This window comes from Mytilus trossulus, chromosome 4 (genome assembly GCF_036588685.1).
Source record: "Mytilus trossulus isolate FHL-02 chromosome 4, PNRI_Mtr1.1.1.hap1, whole genome shotgun sequence".
NCBI lineage: Eukaryota > Metazoa > Mollusca > Bivalvia > Mytilida > Mytilidae > Mytilus > Mytilus trossulus.
The window spans coordinates 16,144,543-16,163,696 of record NC_086376.1 but is presented as its reverse complement, the minus strand read 5'-3'; positions in this window follow the sequence as shown (position 1 = coordinate 16,163,696).

Here is a 19,154-nt window from a genome sequence, read left to right as displayed (position 1 = left end):
TCTCTACAGAAAATTGTGGTAGGATTTTGTTTACCAACAGTTCATTGATAGTAGCTTTCAGTTCTGATTTCCGAAAAGTGCAAGATAAAATAAAACTCTTTGAAAGTAAACACTGTTGAATTATACATTTCAATTAAAATTAAAATTCTTAAATCATTATCGTTGAATAATCTCTGGTTACCTCTGATAGTTGTATATCTTATTAAACCAAAGATGTAAACAGCTATAAACTATAAACTATAAACTATAATTTAAAACAAATCATATTTGCGAAATAACAATTTGAGTCAGATAATAAGGAACTTTGATTTTTTTTTTACCTATATACTACTCTAATGATTTTTTTACCAATTTATAAGGGTTAAAATAGGCTTTTGTCACCATCTCCTTTTCTCTTTCACAAACTCCAGGCAAAAATATAAAGTCATTAATTAAAATTAACAACTATGAAACTTTTTACTGTCTACATTAAAAGTATGAAACAGTCTTTAATGATTTGCTGTAATCACCAGATGCCTATTTTGACAAAACTGAAAGAAATAAAAGTCTTATGGATTAAGATAATGCTGTTTTTTAATGATTAGATACAATGATTTATAACATGTGATTTACTCACAGGCTGTTTTCACGTTCATTTTGTTCATTAACATCCTGGCAATTTTCATTATTATTAGATCCCAAATTACTGCTGACAGTGCGCATTGTGTGATAGGATTCTAGTCCATTGTCATTCTCATATGAGCCTCTACTGACTGTCTGCATTGTTTGGTAACGAGATGATGGCGGACATTTTGATGAATATAGCGACAGACTTGCACTGCGGGATTTGCGACATAGAAACAGCTGTTTCATTTCTTTTCTAAATCTCTGTCCACTTACACAATAAAGAAAGAAATTGATTGCATGATTTGTATAGATGCACAAGTCAGCAATACGAGTTATTAGCGTGTACAGTGCAATCTCTTGTAAGTCATATGTGTTATACTTAAGAAACATGAAAACTTCATTCCTTATACATAATAAAATTGCTTTTGGAGCAGTCATTATAATAAAAGTAAAAGTGACTGACAACAACATGGCTGTCATTCTGTGGTTTATAGATGAGCGATTGTGAGATGCAGATTTGTGCACAGTAGGGTTGCCATGGAGAGTTTTCTGTCTTCTGTGAGCCTTTCTGAAGGAACAAATGATTAACACATTAAATGTGATTAATATTACAAATGGTAGAAATGAATAGAATACGGCATCAAGCCAAGGCATCACTTCTTTGTGAAAGTTTGAATAATTTTCTTCTGGTACACACGTTCCTTTCTCCGTTATTTTCACTGACCAAGTAAACTGACAATTGAGAAGTAAAACACAAATCAGAATAATTAGACATGCAACTTTTGTTTTTCTCATGCTTCCAACAGTCAAAAATTTTAATGGGTACCGAATTGCAAAAAATCTTTCTGTAGTCATTGCAACAATAATCCATACTGAATAATGAAATGAAGAATAACTTAGATAATAGAAAGCCCGACATGCTGCAGTATTGATGTTCCATGCGTCTTCCCCATACATAAGAAAAACCCATTTCCTAAGACAGTCTACATACAGAACGGTAGTGTCGGAGATGGCCAATATTGCCATGTAAAAACATGTTGGGGTTATAATCATGGTTCTGCGGATCATAATTAGAAAACTCAAAACATTACCAATTGTTCCTAGTCCTATTATAATGGGAAAGATATACGTTCCCAGATTCACTGCCCAGACATATTCTGAATATGCCATAAGCATTTCTTGCAATGTTGGTCGTCTTGGTGGGTCTCCTCCGAACTCAGGAATTATGGATGTTGTTATGGTGATTTTTTCCGTTATATTTTCTACAGACATGGTTGTTTCTCTCATGATTAAAATGTTCATTAAACTTGAAATGCAAAAAAGTTCTTACCAGTTAAAGTATTGGCATCTTAAATGTTTTCCAATTCTATAATTCTAACTTGGATCAAGACTCGATTATTTTTCAAAGTGTTTCACATTTCTCACAAACGGTTTGGAATAATGTTCTTTTCCTCTCTGTATAAAATGATTTTAAGATTTTACAAACATAACTTTGTTTTTTCCTTATATATGAGTCTGTCAATCATTATACGTCACTCTGATTAATAAGTTTTACGCATGTAGGAATGATAACACCTAGTAATATCCAATCCAATTCCTTAATGCGACATGTTCATCAATGATTTCAATTGTTTAAATATCATCATTAAGTTTCGTCATTGAATTTGAGTGAGAGCCTCCGTACGTTGTGTTTATAGCACTGTTAATGATATAATGGTGTTATATGGATCTGGAAATCTCAAATCACTGACCAACTCTCAGATTTCTTTTTCAATAACTCTTCTATTTGTTGATTGACCAAAACAAATATCTAACCGTCGGTTGGCTTTTTGTTCATTTCTGTATTATGTGTGGTTAAAGATACTATTAAAATGTAATCCTTGGTTATAAATATTCTAAATATACTTCAGGAAAAATAAGTGAGCTAACAAATGGGAAATAGAAAAGTGTCAGTATGTTTGTAAATTTATGGGTTTTTGACATGATTTTAAACAATAACTGACATTTGAGAACCCTCTTCATAAATTATAACTTGACAAACAGATGTTATAGTAACTTTTTTCCCATTATCTTGTAACATAATTTTGTGAAAAAGGTTGTAGTAGTCACAGATTGTGATTCTTTCTGAATCGACTTTACGCATGTCTTTCACGAGAACCAGTAACTTTAATTGGCATTCAAAAATTAACCTTCATATCAAAATGAAATTTTACGTTAGTGATAAGTGAATAATAAAAGAAAAACATGCAACAGAGGTTATTTAATAAGGCATTTCACAGATCTATGTATTTCAAAATAAGATACCGATTAGGTTTCAAATTCTGTTTAATGTTTTATGAAATAGCTTCTCTCTTAAAATTTTGAACTATCTTTTACTGTTAAATCTAATAATTTAAGAAAATAGAAGAATTAAATTTTGAACTACGTAATACGAAACTTCAGTGTTTTTGTTTAGTTTCTGTATTTGTTTCTGCTTTTTAGTTATTTTATTAAGGTGTTAAATTGTTGGCTGAAGTACATTTTGTATGACGCACTTTTACACTCCAAGGAAATTACACAAAAGGAATCATTCATTTCATATAATTACTTTTGATACCAATAAGACCATGAAAAAATTCATAGCCTGTGCACTATTAGTTAAAATTAACGTAAAATTTCATTTTGATATAAGAGTTAATTTTTGAATGCCAATCAAAGTAATGAATTCTCGTAAAACACAAGCGTAATGTAATAATTTAGATATTAACAATAGATAGCTTTACCCCAAAATAATTTTTCTACAAGATATATTTTAGTCAGATTTTAATGTTGCTAAAAGATATCATTTTAGCTGTTCCTCATGTATTTTTTGTCAAAAAATCAAAGGTTATTTGTTTTATTTTTAGCTGAATTATGTCATTTTAAACATGCTTATGACATCACAAGTGTCTTCTATACATTACAGTGTCTAGATTTTATGAACCTGTTCAATTATTACTGCATTCTGATTACCTTTTAAGAGGTTAAGTAATTATTCTAATTGTGTTATTCAAGGTCAAAGTAATGACTTTTATGCCTCCTTATTTATCGATTCATTTTTGTTTTTAAGTTTGTTGAGATAATTTATGTTGTTCAACGTCCCTCTAGTAGTTGTTGTAAAGAATTTAATATGTATTAACAAATTAATTATTTGAATATGACAAATTTGAAAATCATTATCTTGAATTGGTGAAAATTGATAGTTCAGAATTCAATTACTAGTATTCTTATTTAATGCAAAAAAAATATTATAATGATTAAAAAAAAAATCAAACATGTTATGCATAAAATCTGTTACAACAAATTCAAATATCTAAAAAAAAAAGTCCTTTAATTTCTTTTTTTTTTTATAAGATTGTGAAGTTATAATTTGATACAATAATGAAATTATTTTTGGTAATACGATCTCAACTGGTAATGACATGTAGAGTACAGTAATATTTCAAAGGAATTTTTAGTGTATATGTTTAGTCAGGAATATGGCCATTGTTATATTATTGTTCGTTTCTGTGTGTGTTACATTTTAACGTTGAGTCGTTTGTTTTCTCTTATTTTTTTAGTGTAAATTCACATTGCGATAAGACGTGTCACAGTACTTGTCTATCCCAAATTCATGCATTTGGTTTTGATGTTATGTTTGTTATTCTCGTGGGATTTTGTTTGATGCTTGGCCCGTTTCTGTGTGTGTTACATTTAGTGTTGTGTCGTTGTTCTCCTCTAATAATTAATGCGTTTCCCTCGGTTTTAGTTTGTTATCCCGTTTCTGCTTTTTGTTCATGTATTTATGAGTTTTGAACAGCGGTATACTGCTGTTGCCTTTATTCCTCACTTTTTGTTTAGTTTAATCTAATAGGATGAAATGATGTTTCCAACAACATAAGAATTAACTGAAAAGATCATCAACTCTCCACCGAAGACCGAAAGACAAATAAATGTCAGCGTTAAACCCTTCAACATTGAGAAAAACCATACCATGGTTCTTTTACTTTATGCCATTGTTGAAGAGTCAGTAAAAAAATGTCTAGCTTCTAAAAGTAAAAACACATTGGTTTGGCATTCTTTTTAAATATATCTATTATTTCAAGCTATCTATGAACATTTAATGATCATGTTATGTTCTTAAGACTATGAAGCTGTGGTCATACCTTACCGGATAGCTCGAACGGACGACGAATAGATGGAAAAAAGTTTTCGGTTGACCAACCTTTTATCCGTTGTTTGTCCGTTGGTGTAATAAAAAAACAAGAAGGACGCGTAACAAATGCCTCACGGAGTCAAACAGGATATGCAACGTACGTACGAGAAACGGATTGGACAGAACGGATGTCGAACGTACATCAAACAGACGTGTACCGCATAATACGGGCAACTAACGGAAACGTAACGTAACCGTTGAACAAGATATGCGGGAATTTTAAAGCGACAATAATAATACATGTTAAATGCATAAATATTCAAAAGGTTTACGTGTAACTGGTTTTTGTTTATTCTTCAAAATATCACCAAAGAGTAAATTCTGGCCTAAATAAGAGCTGTTTGACCGTGCATACGTGCTTTTACTCTAAGAGCAATCATGAATGATAAGCATTCATGATTGGTCAAGAAATTTTACTAACCAATAATTGGTATTTCTAACGCGTAATTTTTATCTGGCATTTATTCGTTTCACATGCGTTCATCATCCGTTTAATTCGATAGATCCTTTCACCATCCGTTTTTTTCCGTTATACGTCCAGTAGAAGTCCGTTGGTGAATTGGTCTACTGGACTTTTAACGGATGATTAATGGACAAGTAACAGATACAAAACGGAAACGGAACAGGCGAGTACACTTCATCCGTTGAACGTCCGTTCAAAGTTTTGAACATGCTCAACATTTTCCACCGGTGAAAACAGACGTCGATGGATAAAACGGACGCAGAACGGACATGAATCGGAAATGAACGTACGTTGAACGGACATGATCGGTTTTCAAAAAGTAATCCGTTTGGTGTCCGTTCGCGCTAGCTGTTAAGATATGACCGGGGCTTTCGGTAGGTATCTGATTTTATCCGTTATTTATCCATTTATCATCCGATCTTTCCGTTATACGTCAAGTAGAAGTCCTTTAGAGAAATTGTCTATGGGACATCTAACAATTGCATAATGGACAAGAAACGTATACAAAAAGGAAACGGAACGGACAAGTACCGTTAAAAAAGACCTACCGGACTTTCAACTGAAACTTCATCCATTGGACGTGCGTTCAAAGATTTGAATATGTTCAAAAATTGTCATGGGACTGAAAGGACGCCGACGTATAAAACTGACATGCAACGGAAATGGAAGGATGTCGACAAGATAAGAACGGACGTCTAACGGACACAAACGGCATCCGTTCCCGCTATTCAGAAAGGTGTGGCTTGGGCTTGAACATTAAAATAATCATATTTTTGTGGTTTTGACTATGCACATCTATGTAGTATTGACTATGAATATTGAACGATCATGTTTATAAAGTTTTGACTATGAATATTGAACGATCATGATTATAAAGTTTTGACTATGAACATTGAACGATCACTTTTATGAAGTTTGCACTATAAACATTTAAAAAATTGAAAACAACACGTTTAATAATTAATTGCGTTCGAAGAGCTTTTCTGGATTAACCTTCATCAGGAACGCTCAAAGCCAAACATTTGAAATAAGAAGATGTATAAGAACCGAAACCGTAGAAGAGCTGTATGTCAAAAATACCTTTTTTGCAATATATATATATATATAATCCAAATTTGTATAATCAATCAAGATGCAGAATTGGTCATCTTTTTTCAATCTATAATTTTGTTATTTGTCAAACATGTACAAAAACAGCAGAAAAAGAAGAAAAAAGGGACTGAAATACACATGTATAATTAGCATATTGTTAGAAAATGTATACTGTCCAAAACAAAGTTTTGTACATAATTGGGAAAAAAGGAAATGAAGAATGAATCTAGAAAAATAATCAGTTTGAAATTCTTTATTCTGAACTATAGCGGTCAACTTACAAATGATTTTTTTAAGAACCATAGTACCTTTGATAACAATAGGACATATACTGACTTGAGACTTGTTGTTTTATAAAACGTGACTTTAACTTATCATGGGCCATATGAGCGACCTATTATTTTCTATTTCATAAAAAAAAAAAACCAAAAGTCAATTGAGGATGGTGTTCTCAGTTTATTTTCAACTTAAAAGAGTTTAAATGTACTTTGGTATCTTTCATCTCTCTTTCGATGATTATATATAAAAAAAATCATAAATAGATAAGAAAAGAACATGATTATATCTTCCATTAAAATTGTATCAAGTTGACTTGAATTGTCAGCATGTTGTAATTACATCTCTGTTTCTTTGATTTACATTCATGGTCTCAATTTTAACAGACTGTTAAAAAGCTTGTTTTTATGAAAAGAAAAAAAAATCACAAGAGTACTGAACTCTGACGAAAATCCAAAACAGAGAGTCTCTAATTAAATGGCAAAATCAAAATCTCAAACACATCAAAGGAATGGATATCATTCTTCAGTGATTAATAAGATTATTTAGTAGATCATATTGTACGTTAATCAGATATTTATTAAGACATGGGGGTGGCAATACAAGAAAATGATTACTTGTTTGGTTTATAGGTTTTTTCTGGAGGAGTTGAAATTATCAGATGTTTCAACATATTATGAACAACAAAATAGATTTAATTATTCTTATGTTAACAAATTTGTTATGCTGTCTTTGCAAAATTTGCAAAATTTGCAGAGTCATTTTAAAGCGTCATCTAAAATGTGCTGATGTGTATCATTGTTTTAGGTGGTTCACACTCGGATTTGTCATTTATCTGTAAGTACAATGTTTTCTACAGATAAAATGACCAAAATCTGCAAACTAAATATAGGCTAGTCTTCTGTTGAAACAAATGCTATTATTTTGGCTTTTCAATTGTTTAAAGGAACAAATTTAAGTCATAGTTTTCACTTCCATATTTTTTTGTTGTGCCTATATAAATGACTCCAATAGGTCATCCCCAATGACTTTAGATAAATTGAAAGCTTTGATACATGTTCTTACACGTTGCAACAACTTGATGTTTTACAATGTAGTTATTTAAGATTTGAGATGTTTATAGTTATCTGAAACCTTTTACATAAATGACTTCACAGACTTAATTGGATTATTAATATTTGTAATATATTGTGTGATATCTTGATTTCGTTGAAGTATTAATCAATGTCTCTTGTTTAATGTTGGTTTAGGTAATGGAAGTTTTAAAGGGAAACTGAACGACCCTTCTCATTGACAATACTACCACTTATGTGTACAAATATGGGGGTTTATTGTCGCAAGTAAAAGCTAAATACAGTTTGGAGAGCTGTAATTCCATATGCTACTTACAATGAACTAAGATAACCTTACAACTCAGAGAGGAATAAATTGTACATAATTTGTTTACTTTGTTTTATGTCCTCTTCGATTGCCTCCTGTTCTTTGTTTTGTTAAGTTTTATTTTATTAGATGTTTTCATTTCATCATGAATGCCCTGTGTGGAACCACATTCTATCTTTATTTATTATTATGTTTTTTATTAGTTTTCTAATGAAGGTTGTATGATTGTATTCAAAGACAAACTATTTCTATTTTTCCCGATATTATATGTTTTGATTTTAACTCTAACATAGCTATGAAAGAAAGTCATATTAGTATTTTCAGTCTGTCTTTTGTTATTTAAAGGTGTGTGCACTCAAATGTTATTTTTTTTCTTTTTTCCCAAGGCATCATCAGTTTATTTTAATGACTTTTTAAATGTCCATTTGGTATCTTTTACCTCACTTTTGATTCCAATTACAAAAGTGAGGCAACATATGAAAGGAGTAATTCAGTCCTAAATCAGCACTTATAGAAGTAAACACAGAATTCTACAGTTGAACACTTATTTAGTTAAAGACCTCTGTACTGACAGAGGGTCGAGGTCAGCTCACAACAAAGTTAACACTGTTGTACTGAGAAGGATTAGGAAATTAAATGTTTCATAGGAAACAAATAACTCAATTTTGTATTTTAGATCCACAGTTAAAATGGAGTAAATGTATGTTCATTAAAGGTTATCCATTTGAAAGTTCCTCCATAAATTGATGTAAATTAGACCCATCATAATGAGGGTGTAATTTGATATGGTACTAAATATAAGATCTGTCTTCCGTTCACAAATGAGCTTAAAGTACACTCTAAACATAGTAATAAAACTTAATTACAACTTTTATATACAAACCCATAGAAGAAAGTAGGATTACTATACTCAGCAGTAGTACAGACTTACTTTTATAAGTACAGTCAAAAGTTTAACTTTCTCCATAAGACAAAACATAGAATTAAAAAGTCAAAAGATGTCAAAATTAGAATTGATATGTATATACAGTATTCAAGACTTTCACAGAAAAAATGCTGCCAGTGCAAATTAAAGAGATTATTGAGTCTTTTTAAACCCTCATTATTCCTACACCCGAAGAAAATGAAGTTGTAAATTGTTTTATTACATAAACGAATACTAAACTTAGACATGTACTTCTACTGATTATACAGAAGTTGTTTCTTCTATGGATTTCTATATTAAAATTGTAATTTAGTTTTATTGCAGTAATTTCTGTGAACATCTTGCATATTTTTGAATGGAAGATTATTATCATATATCCAAGTACATTTTCATTATAAACGGTATACTTTGCATCAATTTATAAAGAAACTTTATTAGGTCAATAATATAATTGAGTTCTTGAGCTGGACTTTTGAACTGTTGAACTGTTGACATGCTCGCGGGTATAAAAATTTCAGCAAAAAATTACACATTTGTTTTTTTCATTACAAATTTTATCTATTACACTATTAGTTATTACTTTACAATATGGTACAAAAATTACACAGACAAATCGATTTGGTTTGGCCACAGATAACTTTAAAAATGTTTATATCATTGAAAAGCTCCAAATGATCTCCCTTTTGTGCAACATTGTCATTTGTTTATGCTTAAATTGAAATATCTGTTTTAAATCATCGGTGACCTATATTTTTTTTTAATTGTTTTCAAACAAGCTGGGCATAAACTAAATAATTGTAAAATTTAAGCGATTTCTGAAATATAGTTCCTTTTTCATTTCGATATTACCAATAATTCTCCTATTCGTTATACAGAAAAAAAGGACATTAACAAAAATGTATGCTTCTTTTTTGAGGCAGATTGTGAGCTTAAATGTACGTTGACCCCATATTTTTTTTGATATTTCTATTAGATATAAGATAAAGTTTAATCACAGAAAAAAATAGCAAAATCCTATACTAGAAAAAAAGTTGATTTAGACCCGCGAACTCCCTTAATCATATCCTACTCCAGTGAAAAATACCTCTTTAAAGAAACCATATTAAACAATAAGATGAATATTTATATATATAAATATGTTTCATTGCTTCAATCATTTTCTACAAGGTCTCCTATCAATAACATGCACTTGATCTGTTTACTGCAGGAATCAGCTTAGGCTAGAAAAAGTCATCATTTTGGATATACATGTATGTTATTCGGTGATTTTTTTTTTATTATTTAGAATACTTGATTTGTGTAAGCTTGTGATATTTGACTACATCTGAAGGATTTATGTAAAAAAAACCGACCACTACAAAAAAGCGCAAACCCAGAAGTGAAATAAAATATGTAAAGTTGAAAAAAAATAGCCCAATAGGGCTGAAATTAGAATTGAACAACAATCAATGAATTAAAGAATGAAATAAACAAATTCCTTTTTTTTTTTAACAACATAAATAAATATTTATTTCAAATATTGGCTTGTTACAATATCATTCAAGAGTCCAAGCTCCTCCTGATGTTCCCTGTTACAATCCACTAATCACTCAGGGTAGTGATTAGTTGCAAAATACATATTACATTTTTTACATCATATTAGATATATATATTAGATAATATCAATTAATCACGTAATATGTTTTCTAATAGTTGCTAAAACATTACTTTTAACCTTCAAACATACTCTTCTATTGAACTCATTGCGAAAAATTGAGTAAACATTGACATTTTTTGTCTTTTGATCAGATATGTAGTAGGCTTTATAAATTGAAAAGCCTACAATTGTTAAAAAATAGTTTAAGTCAAAATATTCTTCTTCAGAAGTTTTATATCCAAATACTAAGTGTCTTAGATTTACCTTAAAAGTTATTTTACTGTTATTTAAAACTTCATTTATTTTATTCCAAAAAAGTTTTAAATACGGACACAGTATAAAGAAGTGATCATAATCTTCTTCTTGTGTACAAAAATTACAAGAACTATTGTTTACAATTTTCCACCTGCATAAAAGTTTCTTTGTAGGTAGAATATGTTGTAGTAATTTCCATCTAAAAATTCTAAGTTTATTTTCTTTTAAATATTTGAATAAAAATTTATATAGATAATTTTGATATAACACATCATCTATATCAAATATACGCAGCCATTTTTTGGGTCCAATAGCTGGTTCAATTTTTTTATTTATCAGAGACTTATATACAAGTTTATTTGTTAATGCTTCTAATTTTATAGGTAAACCATCCAATATAAATTGGTTTCTTTTTATATTAACAATACTTTTTATAGAATTTTCCGATTTTAATATTGCTGCCCAGTCTTTTGGTATAGATTTCTTAACTAAATTAATTTCAGCCATCCAGTTTGATTTATTTTTTAGTTTATTTAAAATTATGTCTTGAGAAATACAACCTTTTTCATCTATGATATCATTTACATAAATAAGATCGCTTTTAATCCAATATTTTAAAAATATAGCTTTATTTTCAAATTTAATAAATTTATTGTTCCATAATATTTGTTTTCTTATATCTGTAAATGTTTCTGGTTTTTTTGTTAGACCTCCACCAGTTAATTTCCAACATTTAATAATATCTTTATAAAATTCTGTGATGTTTTCAATGCTTTCGTCTGTCTTATCCCCACTGTTTGTTTGAAACACTAACCAGTTTGACCCAAAATTATAAAAATAGTGTTGAGGTATAATTGTCCAACTTCCTTCACAATCATTTACTAATCTTTTTACCCACATAGCTTTTAGAGCGGTGAAATAACTTCTGATATCTATCATATTCAAACCCCCCTTTTCATATGGACTAATAATTGAATTTCTTTTTACTTTATCTGGTTTATTATCCCAAATAAATTTAAAACAACTTTTTTCTATTTCTTTTAAAAATTTCTCTGGAACTCTGCAAGCAGATCCCACAAAAGTAAAAATGGGCACAATTAATGTTTTAATTATCAAAATTTTTCCAAAAATAGTAAGATTTCTTTTTTGCCAAGATAAGAATAATTTATTCATCTTTTCAATCTTATTTTCCCAATTTAGTTTATCACATTCCTCCGTACAATGCCCAAAGTAAATGCCAAGAGTCTTAACTGGTCCATTGCTCCAGTTGATTCCCTCAATTTTGTCTTTACAAGATTTAAGTTTTCCTACCCATAACCCCTCTGTTTTGTTTCTGTTTAATTTCAGCCCTGAATAAGAACCAAAAATTTCAATTTCATTCATAGCTACTTGAACATCATATTTAGAACAACAAAATAAAGTAGTATCATCTGCCAGTTGCGAAATTTTTATAGTATGATTTTTGCAATCTAATTTGACTCTGATACCTTTAAAATCAGTATTGCTTCTTAATCTGGAAGCCATAATTTCCACAGATAAAACAAATAATAATGCAGATAAAGGACACCCTTGACGTATACCTCTTGTGTTTTTAAAGACCTCAGATATCCAACCATTATTCATTACACATGTTTGAATATCACTATATAAAGTCTTAACCCATCTTATAAAAGATTCGTTAAATCCAAAATGTTTTAAAACTGAAAACATAAAATTCCATTCTAGAGAGTCAAATGCTTTAGAAAAATCAACAAAGACTATAGCCCCCTCAATTTTGTATAAATCAGTAAAATCTATAATATCTTGTATCTGTCTAAGATTAAAACCAATAAATCTATTTTTAACATATCCAGTCTGATCTTCTTTAATCAGTTTTGGTAAGATTTTTTTCAATCGTTGTGCTAGAGCGTACGATAGAAGTTTCATGTCAATATTTAAAAGAGAAATAGGACGGTAATTATCTAGTGACAATGGATCACCTTTTTTAAATAATAGCGTTAATACACTTGTACGCTGTGAATATGTAAGTGTTTGATCTTTGTATCCAATATTAAGAATGTTTACTACTATGAACTTTAAGTTATCCCAAAATTTTCTATAAAATTCAACGGTTAAACCGTCTAATCCAGGGGATTTATTAAGTTTCATTTTATAAATAGCATCTGAGCATTCTTCTACTGTAATATCCCCATCGCAAATTGATTTATCATTTTTATCCATTTCTTTATCGAGTTTTGTCTCAAATATATATTTGTCGCTTGATGTTTTATCAGGGTTTTGCGACGAATATAACTTTTTATAGTATTCTCTAATATTACTAAGTATATCACTTTGATCCGTTAAAATCTCACCATTTTCCCCTTTTAATTTATTGATTGACTTTTTTACCTGTCTCTGTTTTTCTAAACCTAAAAAGTACGAGTTATTTTTTTCCCCAAATTCAACCCATTTCTCTCGTGATCTTATTTGAGCACCTTTAGCCTTTTGTTCATAAATTTTGGCAATATTATTTTCAAGTTCTTCAATATCTTTATCTAAAACGTTATTCTCAGATTCTTGTTCATCTCTTATTTTCAATTTTCTTTCTAATTTTTTTTCAAGAGTTCGTAAGTTTTCTCTTTTAAATTTTGCTTTAGATTTACAATAAGCTATAGTTGCCTCCCTTATCTTTATTTTAAATATATCCCATGCTAAACCAAGGTTTTTTAAATTACGATTACCCATAAAGCAGCTTTCCATTTCTTGATTAACTAATTGTATGTAGTCATTATCTTCTAATATAGAATTATTTATTTTCCAGTACCCCCTACCCTTTTCTGATGCACCTGTTCTAAACTTCATAAAAACACTTTGATGATCCGTAGAATCAATAACTGCAGGTTTAATTTTACAACATTCTACTAGTGGTATGAAATCTGAACCTATCAGAATCATATCAATCCTACTTGCCTGTGATTTATCTTTTCTTCGCCAAGTATATTGTTGTTTATTTTTATTTGAATATCTCCAAAGGTCTGTTAAATTATTTGTTTTTATTAAAGATTTTAAACTATTTACTGATTGGATATTTTTTACCTCTGAACGAGCATTTTTCCTGTCTATCGCTTTCATCGTATCATTGAAATCTCCCCCCATTATCGTAATTCCTATCCCTTGTTCTTTTAATGTATTATTTACTCTTTTGAAAAATATATTTCTATTACTTTTACAATTAGGTGCATATATACACATTAGTGTAAAAACGCTTTCATAAATTTCTACATTTAAAAGAATTAATCGTCCATCTACATCGTTATGTTTATTTATCAACTTATATCTATTCAGTGACTTTTTAATGAGAATAGCCACACCCCTACTAGAGGTCGTTCCGTGACTGCAAAATATATCAAAATCTGAATTATTTCTTATTTCCGTTTCTATGTTTTCATTAAAATGAGTTTCTTGTAGAAAACAGATAGAAGTATTTTGACATTTAATCCATTCAATTAGTATTTACTCTGTCTCTTTTAACTTTATTTTTAGTACCATTTACATTTAAACTACTTAAGTTTATTAGAAATTTAGATGCCATTTCAAAGTATATTTTCATATAATTTTATTACTTCCTCACAAAACTGTCCTTGCCTGCAAACAATACAATTAAAACACATGTTTATAACAATCATATAGAAATCAACAATGCATATCACTCTACTTCTATAAACATAAAAAGTACAATACATCAAGCTACCTAAAATTACAGGTAGCAAATAAAACACGCTGCCTGTGAATACGGCATTTAATTTACCGGCCTGATTTGACCTTGTTTTGTAAAAATCAATAGACAATAAAATTGACACTGAAATAATCAACATCCACGTGTGATTTGTTACAGCCTTACAATGACTACTTGAATGGATATATCTGGTTGATATGCGTGTCTTATTCACATTATGTGTGTGCATACTTTTATTTGAAAAAGTGAAATGGAGAATGTAAACAAATTTAGGATAATAACGTATGTCAACTACATCGTTTGCTTTTAAAATTGTGTTGGCTATGCTTACTAAAAAAGTAAACTGTTCGCAAGATATTTTACTTGTACATGTATCTATTAGGAAATTCAAAGGAATATTCAATAGTGCATATCGTGGATTTATTACATGTACCGCAACATTCAAATATGCTTCAAAAATATATTTTATTGAACTACAAATACAGTATAATCTGTATGGATGAATACGCTGACATTGAGGTAAGTATTTATACATTCTAAACAGTGAAAAATTGAATATTAATATTGTATTCAGTGTTCTACTTAATGTCAACAATCGTTCATTTACTATTAATAGCACACAGCATGTGTATACTTGCGCTAAAAATAGCGCAGATAAAAACCCACTTACTAGTAGTATGATAATTATATAAATAAATATTCGCTGTTCGATTTTTTTCAGCAATTGACCAATAGTAAACACAATAGTTGTAAATAATATTAAAGCAATAATGCACATCGTGCATACATGCATTTCATGAGATACTTCATTGAAATCAAAAATAGTTGGTAATATATTTCTTTTTGACATATACATCTCACACTTTATATATCTTTTGTTATAGCTTAGCAAAGCCTTAAATATAATAAAGGTTTTGAGTTTGCATTTATAAAAACATGCACATGAGTTGCATTTATGACCAATAGTCAACTTCACAATCAACAACATCAAAACATTGAAGTTAACTCTTATAAAGAGCTGAAAACTTTTTTTAGTATTCATTTTATTTTTTTTTTGGTTTATATTATACATGTATATAGATAAAAGATCATTGTACTATAATATTTACATTAAAATATTTTACATTGTCTATATGACTACAATTATTAAGCTTTGGCCTTCTTGGGGCCATTACTACCAGTAGTTCTGTCATGTAAGTTCTCTGGGGGTGTAGGTGGGGTATGATGCTGAGACAGATTCCTGCGTTGACTTTGCGGTGTGTTCATAAATTTGTCTATATATGATTGTGCTTTGTCAGAATTGCTTGAACTTGTCTCATTCATACTAGCCTTAACCTTTCCTGGTTTTGCTGAATTTGTCTTATTTGCATTGTTTGAACTAGTGTCTGTTGTTTTTGTATTTCTACCTTTTGGTTTGTTTGCCACATTTGTTTTTGGGTTTAGTTTCTCAGTCTGTTCAGTTGACTGAGAATCATCTACTGTAACAGATTCATCTGTGGTCACTATTTGTTCTTCTTTGTTGCTTACTACTTGGAATGCATTAGGACAATCCATCATTTTGTGGCCTGGTAATTTGCATTTTCTACACACCCAATCATTTGGGCAGTCATACACAAAATGACCCACTTGCAAGCATTTATAGCATGGTTTTGTATTGCCATCACTGTAAGAGCCTCTGTTTTCAAATTCAGGTTGCCCACTATGCATTACTATGGCCATGTATTTGCCTATTTGTAAACTTCTAGCTATAGGTTTGTCTAACAACTTACTAATAATAATTCTGTCTCCAGTTTGACAGTTGGTGATTTTGCCTTTAACCCTTAACCGTTTTCTATTAAGACTCTGTATGTCACAACCTTGTAATGTAAGGGCTCTATGTATTTGACCATCATCAGCTGAAATCGGCACATTTTTCACTATAATTTTGATGGTATCTGGTTGTAAATTGCCTGGATTTCGGGGATTTTGAGAGTGCAGGGGAACTTGTCTGCCACGCAAGTTCATTCCTGTCACTAACAGAGACAGTTTGTCCTCCTCGTTATCCATGTAAATGCGCCACATATCACGGATTCTTTGAATACCTTTTATCCGTTCAGCTGGAATTTTTGTATCAATGGCGTTGTATATTTCTATGTTCGTAAGCCATAGGGGTCTCGGTGGTTTAACAGAACCAAATACATCGGTATCTGTCAAAAATATGGGTTTTATATAGTCACTTGGATCATGTGATTCATCTGTAGTATAATCAGCCCCAACTGTTTTGTTTTGGTTTGTGTTGGTGTTTGTATTTGACAGTACATCAGAATAGGACGCCATATTTGTTTTGTTTTGATTTGAAATGTCTACCTCGGGGTCTAACAACTCTTCTTGCATACCTTGCATGTCTTCCATAAGACGTTTAAAACGATCTTTTGACATCTTTTTAACTAATGCCTCAATTTCTGGTTCCATCATGTAGTTTAACTTTAAGAAAATTATATTTTTTCTGGAGCGGTATCTCACTAAGCCTTATCCATAAAGGGACATCACTCACTCAACAAATTCCTAGTGGATAATCACATTAGTTGGAAACAGATGTTCTTGCGAGTACTCATAATAATAACCAACATATACATGAAAGAACATACAAAATTGTGCCAGGTCAGGAATATGACAGTTCTTGTCTATTCGTTTTTGATGCGTTTTGTTATTTGATTTTGCCATGTGATTATGGACTTTCCGAATTGATTTTCCTCTGAGTCCAGTATTTTTGTGATTTTACTTTTTATAATGATATGTACACAATATTTGATTTTGTATAGATATTAATGAAAAAGCATAATAATCTGTCTCCGACATGAACATTTATAAAATTTTGCTTTAAAATACAAGTGTTTATTACTCGTCTTCATTTTATTTGGTAAACTGTTTCATATTTTAAATCCAGAATATGTTAAAGCTTTCTTCAAATTGTTTGTTTTGTTTATCTGTACAATGATAGTTTTCTTATAGATTGTTAGAAGTTATATACCTTAATGATTAAGCTACAACTATAGTCTTTTGATATTGTATATTTTGTCCACATTTAATCAATTTAAACTATAAACCATAGTAGTTGTCATTCTGTCAGCTTCTACGAAAGTCTTTTCAGGTTTCTTAAATAAAAAGTGAAATTACAAAAATACTAAACTCCGAGGAAAATCGTAAACGGAAAGTCCTTAATCAAATTGCAAAATCAAATGATAAAACAAACGAATGGACAACAACTGTCATATTTCTGACTTGGGACAGCCATTTTCAAAAGAAACTGGTGCATTGAACCGGGTCTGACAGCGATAAACCTCTCACTTGTATGACAGTCGCATCAAATTCCGTTATATGTACAACGATGCGTAACAAAACAGACATATCAGGCAAAACAGTCAAAATATGGTTACAGCAGTCATCACTGTGTTACAATCTCAAAAAAAAAAACATTTAAAAAAAAGCACAAAAAGCATCAATCAAATTAAAAAAAAAACATAAATTCATTGCTTTGCGGTTTTGACGTCAGAAAATGTAAACTTCACAAAGAACGAAACTTGTAGTCAGAAAATGTTAACGTCACATGACGAAATTTTGTTGTTCTATGTTTATTATTTTTTTTATTTCACACGGGGAATGGTGTTATACAGAGTTATAAAATCAAAAATAATAAAACAGTTTAACTAATCAAGTTTATCTAATCCACTTTCATTACAACTACCCCATATATGGTAAGAATAATAAAAAAAATGGCAGAATATAAGCATTTATGCATAAACCTAACTAAATACTATCGTATCTTTTGTGATAAGTTGATTCTATTCCTTATTAAACATGCTATTTTATCTTTTTGCTCATTCCAATTTAGGTTAACGTTGATAAATAAACCAAGAAGTTTTACTCAATATTCGGTGTCTAATCATTCATCTCAAATATTGAAATCCAAACTGTTCCCATTTGTATAAAGACTCTGTTTTTAACCATTAAGCAATTATTTGATATTTTGACATTTTGTTTCATACCATTACCGAGCACCAGTTATTACTTCTATAAATATCATTTTGAAGGTTAGAATTTCTCTTATGTACAAAACTGAATTAAATCATCTGCATTTCAATCTATTAATGAATTTTCTATGTTGATTGGGAAATCAATAAATCTCTTTATTTTTGTATTTTGGACTTGTTTATAGTATGGTAATCTCTTAATTGATGTAGGTCTTTTGTCCCAATGTTACATGAAACTTCTGTCATTATGAAAACAGACAAATTACATTAGTATCCTTGTGGTGTTTAGTTCACAATACAAAACTGCTGTTCATCCATGTGATGGATGAGATGAAATATTCAAGGATCTCTATATTCATACATTTTCTTCTTGTGATAATTTATTTGACATTCATAATGAGTTTGGGTGCAGTTAAGTTACTTTGTATAAACACGATCTCTTTTAGTGATTTTCTTAGTTCCATAGCTGGTGAAGATTTCCGTTATCAGTGACTGTCTTGCTAAATTGAATAATTATTCAACTTTCTTTAAAAATGTATTCAGCATTATTATAAATTATCATTATACATAAAAACCATAAATA